The sequence below is a fragment of the Coregonus clupeaformis genome, unplaced genomic scaffold (genome assembly GCF_020615455.1).
Source record: "Coregonus clupeaformis isolate EN_2021a unplaced genomic scaffold, ASM2061545v1 scaf0120, whole genome shotgun sequence".
NCBI classification, from domain to species: Eukaryota; Metazoa; Chordata; class Actinopteri; order Salmoniformes; family Salmonidae; genus Coregonus; species Coregonus clupeaformis.
In genome coordinates, this window is record NW_025533575.1 from 700,001 (window position 1) to 712,981 (window position 12,981).

The window sequence follows — 12,981 nt, forward strand, 5'->3', positions numbered from 1 at the left end:
TAAGCTTTAACCTTGCCTGATCCTTCCATACACATTAAAACCACTAGATGGTGATAGTGCTGACGACATCCACGTATTCCTATGGAAAACTCCAGATGGCGCATGAAGCCGGAAGTATTTGAATTTGAAGCGTGCCATATTGCTGAATGGCACCAAAAAAATCGCTAAGGGTCAAAGCTGAAGGCTGGAGTGCTCTGGCCACCTCTTCTGAAGTCACAACCAGTCAGTCACACACACACACACACACACACGGCCACGCACACACATGCAAACACACACACACTTAACTGACCGTCTGTTCTCTCCCCCCTCAGGCCACCAAACACACACCTGGACAGGACCCTGCCTCCAGGCAACCATTACACACACATACACAAATACACACACAAGCAAACACAGAGAAAATACAATCAAATCAAAATCAAATCAAATGTATTTATAAAGCCCTTTTTACATCAGCAGATGTCACAAAGTGCTTATACAGAAACTCTGCCTAAAACCCCAAAGAGCAAGCAATGCAGATGTAGAAGCTCAGTGGTCGTTATAGACCTGACCATTGAACCTACTGAGCGTCTCTCCTCCAACATGTTCACACTCTGTTAGAGTCCATCAGAACTGAGAGAGCGAGATAGAGAGAGAGAGCGATAGATAGAAGAGAGAGAGACAGAAGAGAGATAGGAGAGAGAGACAGCAGAGAGAGAGACAGAAGAGAGATAGACAGAAGAGAGAGAGATAGACAGAAGAGAGAGAGATAGAAGAGAGATAGACAGAAGATAGAGAGAGAGAAGAGAGAGAGAGAGAGAGAAGAGAGAGAGAGAGAGAGAGATAGACAGACGATAGAGAGAGAGAGAGAGAGAGAGAGAGAGAGAGAGAGAGACAGAAGATAGAGAGAGAGAGAGAGAGAGAGAGAGACAGAAGATGAGAGAGAGAGAGAGAGACAGAAGATAGAGAGAGAGAGAGAGAGACAGAAGATAGAGAGAGAGAGAGCGATAGATAGAAGAGAGAGAGACAGAAGAGAGAGAGACAGAAGAGAGATAGACAGAAGAGAGAGAGATAGAAGAGAGATAGACAGAAGATAGAGAGAGAGAAGAGAGAGAGAGAGATAGACAGAAGATAGAGAGAGAGAGAGAGAGAGAGACAGAAGATAGAGAGAGAGAGAGAGACAGAAGATAGAGAGAGAGATGAGAGAGAGAGAGAGAGAGAGAGAGAGAGAGAGAGAGAGAGAGAGAGAGAGAGAGAGAGAGAGAGAGAGAGACAGGGAAACACAAGCTTTTTCTTGTAGGGTGAATTGACCAGAACCACTGAAGCAAGAAAGATCCAAGTGTTTTTCAATTTTGTCCTTATAGGCTAACTCATGAGATGCAACAAAAGAGACCAACCAAAGGTTTCCTGATCCTGGTGGTGTGACTGTCATGTACATGTGTCAGTGTTCCCGTGGCGATGTGAGCAGCAGGCCTCAGCATATGGCTAAGACAGTGGCCCAAATGGCATTACATCCCTGGTCAAAAATAGTGCACTAAATCTGGAATAGGGTTCCATTTGGGATGCAATCCTAAAATTCAAATCAGTGGATCTGCAAAGAACAGAAACAGATTTTAAAGCAGGTTGGAGGAAAACAAAAGTAAGACGTAGCCAAGGTAAACCACATACAAAATGTCAGGGTGATGTCAGCTCTAGATAAAGCTCAGGGCTAGAATTAAACTTGCACATGGGTTGTATTTAACTCATAAGATATGAAAAGGTTAAAAGAGATCATAGATCTATGTTAATAATGTCCAAAAACAACAAAGGAGGCCTGTGTATGTCAAAGCCTGAATGTCAAGATGAATATTGATACCTCTCCAAACAAATACAAATAACTCTGATATACAGTCTTTTTTATTTAATACAGTGTCTTCAGAAAGTATTCAAACCCCTTGACTTGACATTTTGTGTCATTGATCCACACACAACACCCCATAATGTCAAAATGGAAATATGTTTTTCAATTTTTTTGCGTGCAAATTAATAAACATTTAAAAGCTGAAATGTCTTGAGTCAATAAGTTTCAAGTTTTAATGTCACGTGCACAACTACAATGAAATGCCTTTCTTGCAAGCTCTAAACCCAACAATGCAGTAATCAATACCAATGTAATACTAAAAATAACATAAGGTACAACAAAAACACACGAGATATAAAAATATAAAAAATAAGAAGAACATGATAAAGTATGTAAGCGTACTATATACATACTATATACATAGTCAGTTCCAGTACCATATTTACAATGTGCAGGGAAACTGGATCAATAGAGCTAGATATGTATAGGGGTAAGGTGACTAGGCATCAGGATGTATGATAAACAGAGTAGCAGAAGTAGGGCCCTGTGAGTATGCATAGAGACAGTGCAAAAATCTAAAATAAAATAGAGGCTGTTCAGGTGTCAGACTTGATGCACCGGTACCGCTTGCTGTGCGGAAGCAGAGAGAACAGTCTATGGCTTGGGTGGATGGAGTCTTTAACGATTTTCTGGGCCTTCCTTTCACACCGCCTGATATAGAGGTCCTGGATGGCAGGGAGCTCAGCCACAGTGATGTACTGGGCTGTCCGCGCCACCCTCTGTTGCACCATGTGACCGAGGGCGGTGCAGTTGCCATACCAAGCGGTGATGCAGCCAGTCAAGATGCTCTCAATGGTGCAGCAGTAGCTTTTTGAGGATCTGAGGGCCCATGCCAAACCTTTTCAACCTCCTGAGGATGAATAGGCGCTGTCGCGCCTTCTCCACGACTGTATGCGTTTGTGTGGACCATTTTAAGTCCTTAGTGATTTGGACACCGAGGAACTTGAAGCTCTCGACCCGCTCCACTACAGCCCTGTTGATGCTAGCCTCCCCATTTCCTGTAGTCCACGATCAGCTCCTTGGTCTTACTGACGTCGAGGGAGAGGTTGTTGCTCCGGCACCACACTGCTAAGTCTCTGACCTCCTCCCTGTAGGCTGTCTCATCGTTGCCGGTGATCAGGCCTACCACGGTCGTGTCGTCAGCAAACTTGATGTAGTCAACCCCTTTGTTATGGCAAGCCTAAATAAGTACAGGAGTACAAATGTCCTTAACAAGTCAAATAATACGCTGGATGGTTAACATGATTTTTGAATGACTACACCATCTCTGTATCACACACATACAATTATCTGTAAGGTCCCTCAGTCGAGAATTGAATTTCAAGCACAGATTCAAACACAAAGACCAGGGAGGTTTTCCAATGCCTCTCAAAGAAGGACATCGGTTGGTAGATGGGTCAAAAAAAAAATCTGACACTTTGAGCATTCTGAAGTTATTAAATTAGGCTTTGGATGGTGTATCAATACACCCAGTCACTACAAAGATACAGGTGTCCTTCACCATGAGGCCAATGATTATTTTAAAACAGTTACAGAGTTTAATGGCTCAACAACATTGAAGTTACTCCACAATACTAACATAAATGATAGAGTGAAAAGAAGGAAGCTTGTACAGAATAAAAATGTTCCAAAACATGCACTATAGGCACAATAAGGCACTAAAGTAATACTGCAAAAATGTGGCTAAGAAATTAACTTTTTGTCCTGAATACAAAGTGTTATGTTTGGGGCAAATCCAGCACAACACATCACTCAGTACCACTCTCCATATTTTCAAGCATGGTGGTGGCTGCATCATGTTATGGGTATGCTTGTAATCATTAAGGGCTGGGGAGATTTTCAGGATAAAAAATAAATGGAATAGAGCTAAGCAGAAGCAAAATCCAAGAGGAAAAACTGGTTCAGTCTGCTTTCCAACAGACACTGGGAGACAAATTCACCTTTCAGCAGGACAATGACCTAAAACACACTGCTTCCCAAGACGACATTCAATGTTCCTGAGTGGCCTGGTTACAGTGTTGACATAGCCCTTTCCTGCAGTCAATGACCAAAAGCTTTGGCCCCATGGGTGGAATGTTATTAATATGTTTAATAATTTCGTCATTAATCAAGTTTTTTTTTACGACGAAAATCCGGTGTTTCTATGTCAAACAGTTTTGTTCAGTCTTCTGTGATGTATTTAAAGTGTAATATTGGGATGCAAACTCAAAATGGAATACTCTATATCTGACATGGTACAGGTGTCTTCCTTTGTTAATGCACATAACCACGTGTGTGAGGTGTATACTTTTGTTTCAAAGTAGATTTGTTTAAGACTACCAAGAATCACTCTGTGTGACCCTGATTTAACCCACTGCAGTAATTGAAAATCGATGGCAAGACTTGAAAATAGCTGTCTTGAATACTTATTGACTCAAGACATTTCAACTTTTTATTTTTAATGAATTTGTAAACATTTCTAAAAACATAATTCCACTTTGACATTATGGGGTATTGTGTGTCGGCCAGTGGCACATAATCCATTTTAAATTCAGGCTGTAATACAACAAAATGTGGAAAAAGTCAAAGGTGTTAATACTTTCTGAAGGCACCGTAAGAACCCAGCTTATTATTATCATTGTCAAAGACTCCTGCCACCCTAGTCATAGACTGTTCTCTCTGCTACCGCGCGGCAAGCGGTACCGGAGCGCCAAGTCTAGGTCCAAGAGGCTTCTAAACAGCTTCTACCCCCAAGCCATAAGACTCCTGAACATCTAATCAAAGGGCTACCCAGATTATTTGCATTGCCCCCCCTCCCTCCCCCTCTTTTACGCTGCTGCTACTCTCTGTTTATTATCTATGCATAGTCACTTTAATAACTCTACCTACATGTACATATTACCTCAATTACCTTGACTAACCGGTGCACCAGCACATTGACTCGGTACCAGTACTCCCTGTATATAGCCTCGCTAATGTTATTTTTACTGCTACTCTTTAATTATTTGTTACTTTTATTTAGTATTATTTTATATTGAATTATTTTTGTTATTTTTTTTGTTATTCTTTCTTAAAACTGCATTGTTGGTTAAGGGCTTGTAAGTAAGCATTTCACTGTAAGGTCTACACCTGTTGTATTTGGCACATGTGACAAATAAAATTTGATTTGATTATTATTATTATTATCATTATTATCGTCATTATTATCATTATCATATTATTATTATCATGATTATTATTATAATTATAATTATAATCATTATTATTATTAGCGTTGTTATTATCACTATTGTTATTATTATCATCATTATTATTTTATTATTATTATTATTATTATTATTATTATCATCATTATTATTGTTATCATTACTATTATTATCGTCATTATTGTTGTTGTTATCGTTGTCCTTATCATTATTATTATCATTATCATCATTATCATTGTTATTATCACTATTATTATTGCCATCATCATTAGCATGATTATTATTACTATCATTATTATTATTGTCATCATTATCATTATTGTTATTATCATTATTATTATTATCATTATTATATCATCATTTACATTATTATTATCGTTATCATTGTTATTATCATTATCATGATTATTATTATTATTATTATCATTTTTATTATCATTATTATTATTATCATTATTACTATCCCTCTCGTCCCCCCTCTCCTCTCCTTTCTCCCTCCCACCAACCCCCTCTTTCCCCTGTCCACTCTCAGCATCTCTGTATCACTGCCTCACCAGATGATGTTTCCTCTCCTCCCTGGTCAGTCAGACAGTGTATTTATAGAAGTCAACTCATCCCTTCAGATCCACCTCTAGCTACCTGTTAGCTCTGATCTCAGAACTATCCAGCTCTCTCTTTCTGTCTCCACCCCTCTCTTTCTGTCTCCCCCCTCTCTCTCTCTTTCTCTCTCTCTTTCCTCTCGCTCTCTCTGTGCCCCCTCTCTTTGTCTCTATTTCCTCTCTCTCTCTGTCCCCCCCTCTCTCTGTCCCCCCCCCCTCTCTCTCTCTGTGTCCCCCTCTCTTTGTCTCTCTTTCCCTCCCTTCCTCCCACTCTCTCTCAAGTCAGATGGGAACTCCCTTGAGATCTTCTACCTGCCACCACTGATCTCAGACCAGTCACTGAGACCAGCTCACTTTAATTAGTCCATCAGCTGCAGAGGGATATATCCTCTATTCCTGTAAGACAGACCTGACCTAGTGACTGACTGAGATGACATATTCAAAACAACAACAACAAAGAGATGTTGAACTTGTTATTAGTGCCTTGGTAAACCAGTTCCTCAGTATTACACATTAACTACAGATAGGTCATGTGTAAGTCAACACTATCTGTTCCACACATAAATAAAGTGAAATGTAAAGTCTCCAGGGAGAGAGCGGGAGGGAGAGTTTCTTGTCTATTTCATTTGCTTTGGCAATGTAAACATATGTTTCCCATGCCGATAAAGCCTTTTTGAATTGAATTGAAAGAGAGAGAGATAATGAAGAGACAGGAAGTCATTGTGTTGGTGAAGCTCCTGGTGCAGGACAGGTGTATATCACCTAGCTGATAGGAACAGATGTTCACTCTCTGTCTTTTTATATGTCTCTCTCTTCACCTACATTTGTTCATCTGCTACTCTGTCTTTCTTTCCTACAGAGAGAGAGAGAGAGAGAGAGAGAAAGAGAGAGAGAGAGAGAGAGAGAGAGAGAGAGAGAGAGAGAGAGAGAGAGAGAGGGGGGGTTGTTTCTCTCATGGTGTTCCACATGTTCTATTTGTGCAGCATCTATAGTACTGTACATGCTATCCTTAGCATCATTACAGGAACAGCTATAGTATTGCACATGCTATCCTTAGCATCATAACAGGAACAGCTATAGTATTGCACATGCTATCCTTAGCATCATAACAGGAACAGCTATAGTATTGCACATGCTATCCTTAGCATCATAACAGGAACAGCTATAGTATTGCACATGCTATCCTTAGCATCATAACAGGAACAGCTATAGTACTATACATGCTATCCTTAGCGTCATAACAGGAACAGCTATAGTATTGTACATGCTATCCTTAGCATCATTACAGGAACAGCTATAGTACTGTACATGCTATCCTTAGCATCATTACAGGAACAGCTATAGTATTGTACATGCTATCCTTAGCATCATAACAGGAACAGCTATAGTATTGTACATGCTATCCTTAGCATCACAACAGGTACATGCTATCCTTAGCATTAAATAGAAGCCCGGGTAATGTCCCTTTGTTAGGTGTGAGAAAGGGGTGTGAATGGGACAGTTTATTCTGTCATATCTGTCATAACCCTGACATCACTGTGTAATAGCACAATCAGCATGACACATGCAAGCGGCAGGTAGCTTAGTGGTTTGAGTATTGCGCCAGTAACCGAAAGGTCGCTAGTTCGAATCCCTGAGCAGACAATGTGAGAAATCTGTTGATGTGCCCTTGAGCAAAGCACTTAACCCTAATTGCTCCAGGGAGGCCGTTGATAATGGCTGGCCTTGACCCCACCCTCAGGGGTATAATTAGCATGTGTGAAATAGGAAAAACATAAGCACCTACCAAATGATTTTGTGGAGAAACAGGCTAGCTGTACACACACCTGGTATAAACCTACATTTTTCATTACAACAGCAGCCATCCAACCCATAAGTAAACTTACCAAACTCATTGCTGCAAAAGAGAAGAAAGTAATATGGGGCGGGAAGAAATGAAAGTAAGAGCTGGGCTCTCTTCAGTCCAGCAGGAATCTAATACCTTTGCCCAGACTGAGCTAACTTTTGTTAAATTAATTAATTCTGAAGTGCTAACCCCAACTTTCTGGGTTCTAGGGGAAACATAGTGTTATCACTGTGTATAAGGCCTACAATACAGCCTTTTCCTTCCTCTACAATACAGCCTTTTCCTTCCTCTACAATACAGCATTATCCTTCCTATAAAATACAGCGTTATCCTTCCTGTACAATACAGCATTATACTTCATCTCACTGTCATGCATCATTATCCTTCCTCTTGTTTTCATACAGCATTATCGTTCATGTACACTACAGCATTATCCTTTCTATCGCTGTCATATCGCATTATCCTCCCTCTTGCAGTCATGCAGCATTATCATTCATCTACAGTACAGCATTATCAATTGCCTGCATCACAGCATTATCCTTCATGTACACTACAACAATATCGTTCCTCTCACTGTCATGCGGCATTATACGTCACCTCGATGTCATGCAGCATTATCTTCCCTGTGCATAACGTTATCATTTGTGTGCAATACAGCATTATCCTCCATCTCACCGCCATGCAACATTATCCTTCATCTCCCTGTCATGTCACATTATCATGTCTCTTCAATACAGCATTATCCTTCCTGTGCAATACAGCATTATCCTTCCTATACAAAACATTAGTATCCTTTCTCTCACTCTCATAAAGCATTATCCTTATCCATTAGACTCTTTATCTCAGAAAGCCACTAGCAAGTTGATACATGATAACATACACACACACACCACAAGCGCATATTTTGAGTTAACTTCAAGTTACAGAAGTGAGAGTTGATAGGTCTCGACTTGCACCTATTGGACTCAACAAACAACTCAGGCAGTCATATGTACATGAGGCCTCTCTCTCTCTGTCACTTTCACTCTCCTCCTGGGTTAGAGAGGAGGAGGAAGTGAGTTATACAGGCTTTGATCTTCTCCGTGATGTACAGCTAAATCAGGTGTCCACCAGGTACTGGGATTGTCCATTAAACAAAACATTTACAGTATGTTATATATACTATGTCAACAGTATGTCAGTGTCAATGTATAGTATGTTATATATAGTATGTCAATAGTATGTCAGTGTCAATGTACAGTATGTTATATATAGCATGCCAATAGTATGTCAATAATATGTTATATATAGTATGTCAATAGTATGTCAGTGTCAATGTATAGTATGTTATATATTGTATGTCAATAGTATGTCAACAGTATGTCAATAGTATGTCAGTGTCAATGTACAGTATGTTATATATAGTATGTTAATGGTATGTCAGTGTCAATGTATAGTATGTTATATATAGTATGCCAATAGTATGTCAATAGTATGTTATATATAGTATGTCAATAGTATGTCAGTGTCAATGTATAGTATGTTATATATTGTATGTCAATAGTATGTCAACAGTATGTCAATAGTATGTCAGTGTCAATGTACAGTATGTTCTATATAGTATGTCAATAGTACGTCAATAGACAGACAGATAGACAGGCAGACAGACAGACAGACAGACAGACAGGCAGGCAGGCAGACAGACAGACAGACAGACAGACAGACAGACAGACAGGCAGGCAGGCAGGCAGGCAGGCAGGCAGGCAGGCAGACAGACAGACAGACAGGCAGGCAGACAGGCAGGCAGGCAGGCAGACAGACAGACAGGCAGGCAGACAGACAGACAGACAGACAGACAGACAGACAGGCAGGCAGGCAGACAGACAGACAGACAGACAGACAGACAGACAGGCAGGCAGGCAGGCAGACAGACAGACAGACAGGAGGGGAGAAGGGAAGATGGGAAAAACAGTACCACCTCGACCCCCCATCTACACACACGTTCAGACCAACAACAGTGTAGAGGTTAATGAAAGATCATATAAAAGGTCAAAAGCGGACTAATCAATTATCAGTCAAAAGGCCAGACACACAGCATTGTGTAATTTATGACATGTACAATATTGAATAGACCCCAGGAAGAGTAGCTGCAGCACAAGCTAATAAACTAAACTAAACTTTTAAAAAGTGTATGATCTTAAGGTAACTTCACTGGTAATTAGCGATTTCATGAAAAATAGACCGTGCCTACTGCCTTTACAAACTAGGTCCACTGCTTAAAAATACTACAGTTCGGAGAATAATAACTGATAAAAATACAATGTTATTGTCCTGTCAAACTAATCTACTTATAGAGCAACATTATTACTGAGTAGTTAAAGGCTAATTGAGGTAAGCCAACATTCAGTGACGCATGAATAACAAAGGATCGATGACAACCGTTAGCCCAGCCATGAAGCAACCTGTTGCACGCTCTGTCTGGAGGATACGACTAGCCTAGTGGATACCGGGAATAGCCTACAAATACCGCCTCAATCCTTATCGCCTCCTCTCACATTTACATCGAAGTCAATCACGGATTGCTTTGGAATAGACTATAGTCTATTATACAGGGCGTTTACAAACACTTGAGAAGGTCTAATGTTGAGGCTAGATTGAATATTCTGGAAGTGAGCCGCGCCAGGGTTATTCGACTCCAGTGCTTATTGGAGGAGCTGGGGAAATGCCATTTCAATGGGCGGCAACATTACACTTTGGAGGTAATAGACTATACAGAAGTCATTCCCGTAGGAAAACGTGTCGTAACTAAAATAATGAGTCTATCTAATCGGAGCTGTCGTAAATCTTAGCTTTTGTGTTTACAACAATAACGTATGGCTACAATGTTGCCGAATATGCCTACCCCTGAATGTTTTCTCCACACAGCGTAGCAACAATGTAACAACAATGTAACAATTTGAAACTTGCTGGAATAGGTTGTTGGCTACTTTGTAGCGCGGGTGTCGACTTGCTATGTTGGACACAGCTATTTGACAGCTCTTTCGTAAGACTGACAAGTCAAAGGGTTAAACCTTCAGAGCAAGACAGTCAAATGAACACTCAACGGCAGTCTAGAAGAGCCCTCTCACTACCGCCAAAACACGTAATGCACTGATTCATAACCGCTTTAGTTGGCTATATGATTGCCTATACTTCTGAGGGAAGACATGAATATATTGAATGGTAGAATATAGCCTACCTACATTGTGTTAAACCCCAGTGAAACGAGACACCTCTTTTCCTCTCACGCTAAATATATTTTCCCTCCTCCATTTCTATCTCGCGCTACAGAGGAGCCCAACAACTCGAGACGACAACTAAGTTAAGCTGCGTATAATTATAGTTAATTACAACAGACATGCTATCGAAACTACCATATAACACACCACACACACTCAACACATGTACATGACTGCTCTTTCCTGAGACGTCCACACACACACTCACCGTAAATAGACTGTCCACTTCTCAGCCCAGTCAGAAGTGGGCTTCAATCTAGAAAATCACTTTTTTAAAAAGCAACCTACCTTCTTCTCATAAATCCGGTTAGTCCAGTTCTGTCAATTGTCCGTATCCGGCGTCAGATAGAACCGTTATCCGTTGAGGAACCGTTACAACCGATAGAAAATGCCTCTTTTCGGAGCAGTTGATTTTATCCTCTATTGCCAGCACTACCAGTAGATCTCCGAGCCAGGGCGCTTCAGTGACGTAAGGATCGGGATGCGCGTTCACGAGAATGGCCTCCCTCCACTCCACCGCCGTACGTGCACGAGTCTTTCAACGTCAGACGCAGGCGGGAGGGCGCAATGCTCGAGGTCACTAGAGCAATGAACGGGCTTTCCTCTGTGGCAGAGAGACTGCCAGAATAGAACACACTCTGTTCTAGACCAGTACTCATGCAGCTCTTTGATACCTTGCCAGGTATTTCAAACACGAGAGGGCGCATTTGGTAAGAACTTCCTAGCTTAATCACAGATCATGATAAGAGTGTATTGTCAAACCCTCCTTTGAAGTTCTAACGCTGTTTCCAAAACTACAACAAGCATTTGAATGTAAGGCTAGCCGTTTGTAGTGTGCCAATGACATTGTGTCTCGTGGACTGTGAGAGCTAGGCACAGTATTATGTATTTTGTAACCTACAATTTACTTTTGTGCATGTCTAAGTATGCACATGCAGTGTATGTAGGCCTATACAGCTATGTGTTCATTGTAATCCACTGTCAATGACAGTTATGATAATTCCAGCTGTCAGTGTTGAGGACCTCCCATAGCGTCCCAGCCCAGTCCCTGGGTGGTGTAGTGTGTGTACCCCACACACACACACACACACACACACACACACACACACACACACACACACACACACACACACCAGTTGTCACCCACCCAGACGTGGCCCAAGGAATGTGTCTGGTTTGGTCACCCGAGTGGCCATAGACCAAAGCCTTGATCATGAAATTGAATTACTTATTAGTCCTGGGTTGAGTAGGTTACTTACCTGTCCAAAATTGTAATCAGTAACGTAACTTTTGGATTACCCAAACTCAGTAATGTAATCTGATTACTTTCAGTTACATTTTGATTACTGTCCCCTTAAGAGGCATTAGAAGAAGACAAAAAGCATCCATCAAACGCATTTGGTGTGTTACCATAGTGGTCTCTGATTGGTGGTCATCATTTGGTGTGTCATCATAGTGGTCTCTGATTGGTGGTCATCATTTGGTGTGTCATCATAGTGGTCTCTGACTGGTGGTCAGACTTGCTCAGGTGGAATAAACTTAAAGGCCCATGCAGTCAAAAACGTGATTTTCCTGTGTTTTATATACACTGAGTGTACAAAACATTAGGAACACCTTCCTAATATTGAGTTGCACCCCGCTTTGCCCTCAGAACAGCCTCAATTAGTCGGGGCATGGACTCTGCAAGGTGTCGAAAGCGTTCCACAAGGATGCTGGCCCATGTTAGCTCCAATGCTTTCCAATGCTTTCCACAGTTGTGTCAAGTTGGCTGGATGTCCTTTGAGTGGTGGACCATTCTTGATGCACACGAGAAACTGTTGAGCGTGAAAAACCTAGCAGCATTGCAGTTCTTGACACACTCAAACCGGTGCGCCTGGCACCTACTACCATACCCCTTTCAAAGGCACTTCAATCTTTTGTCTTGCCCATTCACCCTCTGAATGGCCACACATACACAATCCATGTCTCAAGGCTTAAAAATGCCTCTTTAACCTGTCTTCTCCCCTTCATCTACACTGATTGAAGATGATTTAACAAGTGACATCGATAAGGGATCATCGTTTTCACCTGGATTCACCTGGTCAGTCTATGTCATGGTGTTAGATTAATTTGGATTTTAAGAATAATGACTAAAGAATTTCACCCCAAACACAGTATAAATGTTAGAATTATCATGTAGTGTCAACCCACTAACAGAGGGGGCGGTACTAAC

At 41.1% G+C, this 12,981-nt stretch overlaps 1 protein-coding gene across 11 annotated transcripts in view; it reads right to left on the reverse strand.

The window, feature by feature from the left end:
- The window catches only part of LOC121559980 (ELKS/Rab6-interacting/CAST family member 1-like), a 507,203-nt gene extending 495,807 nt beyond the window's left edge, over positions 1-11,396 (reverse strand). For 4 of the 11 annotated variants that reach the window (XM_045213525.1, XM_045213524.1, XM_045213527.1 and 1 more), the window contains exon 1: positions 11,058-11,394. The gene's annotated coding sequence lies outside the window, so the exon portion shown is untranslated. Of the gene's footprint in view, positions 1-11,057 lie in introns of all 11 variants that reach the window. The other 7 variants (XM_045213523.1, XM_045213522.1, XM_045213521.1 and 4 more) reach the window with 4 other exon arrangements.
- Positions 11,397-12,981: the final 1,585 nt, after the last annotated feature.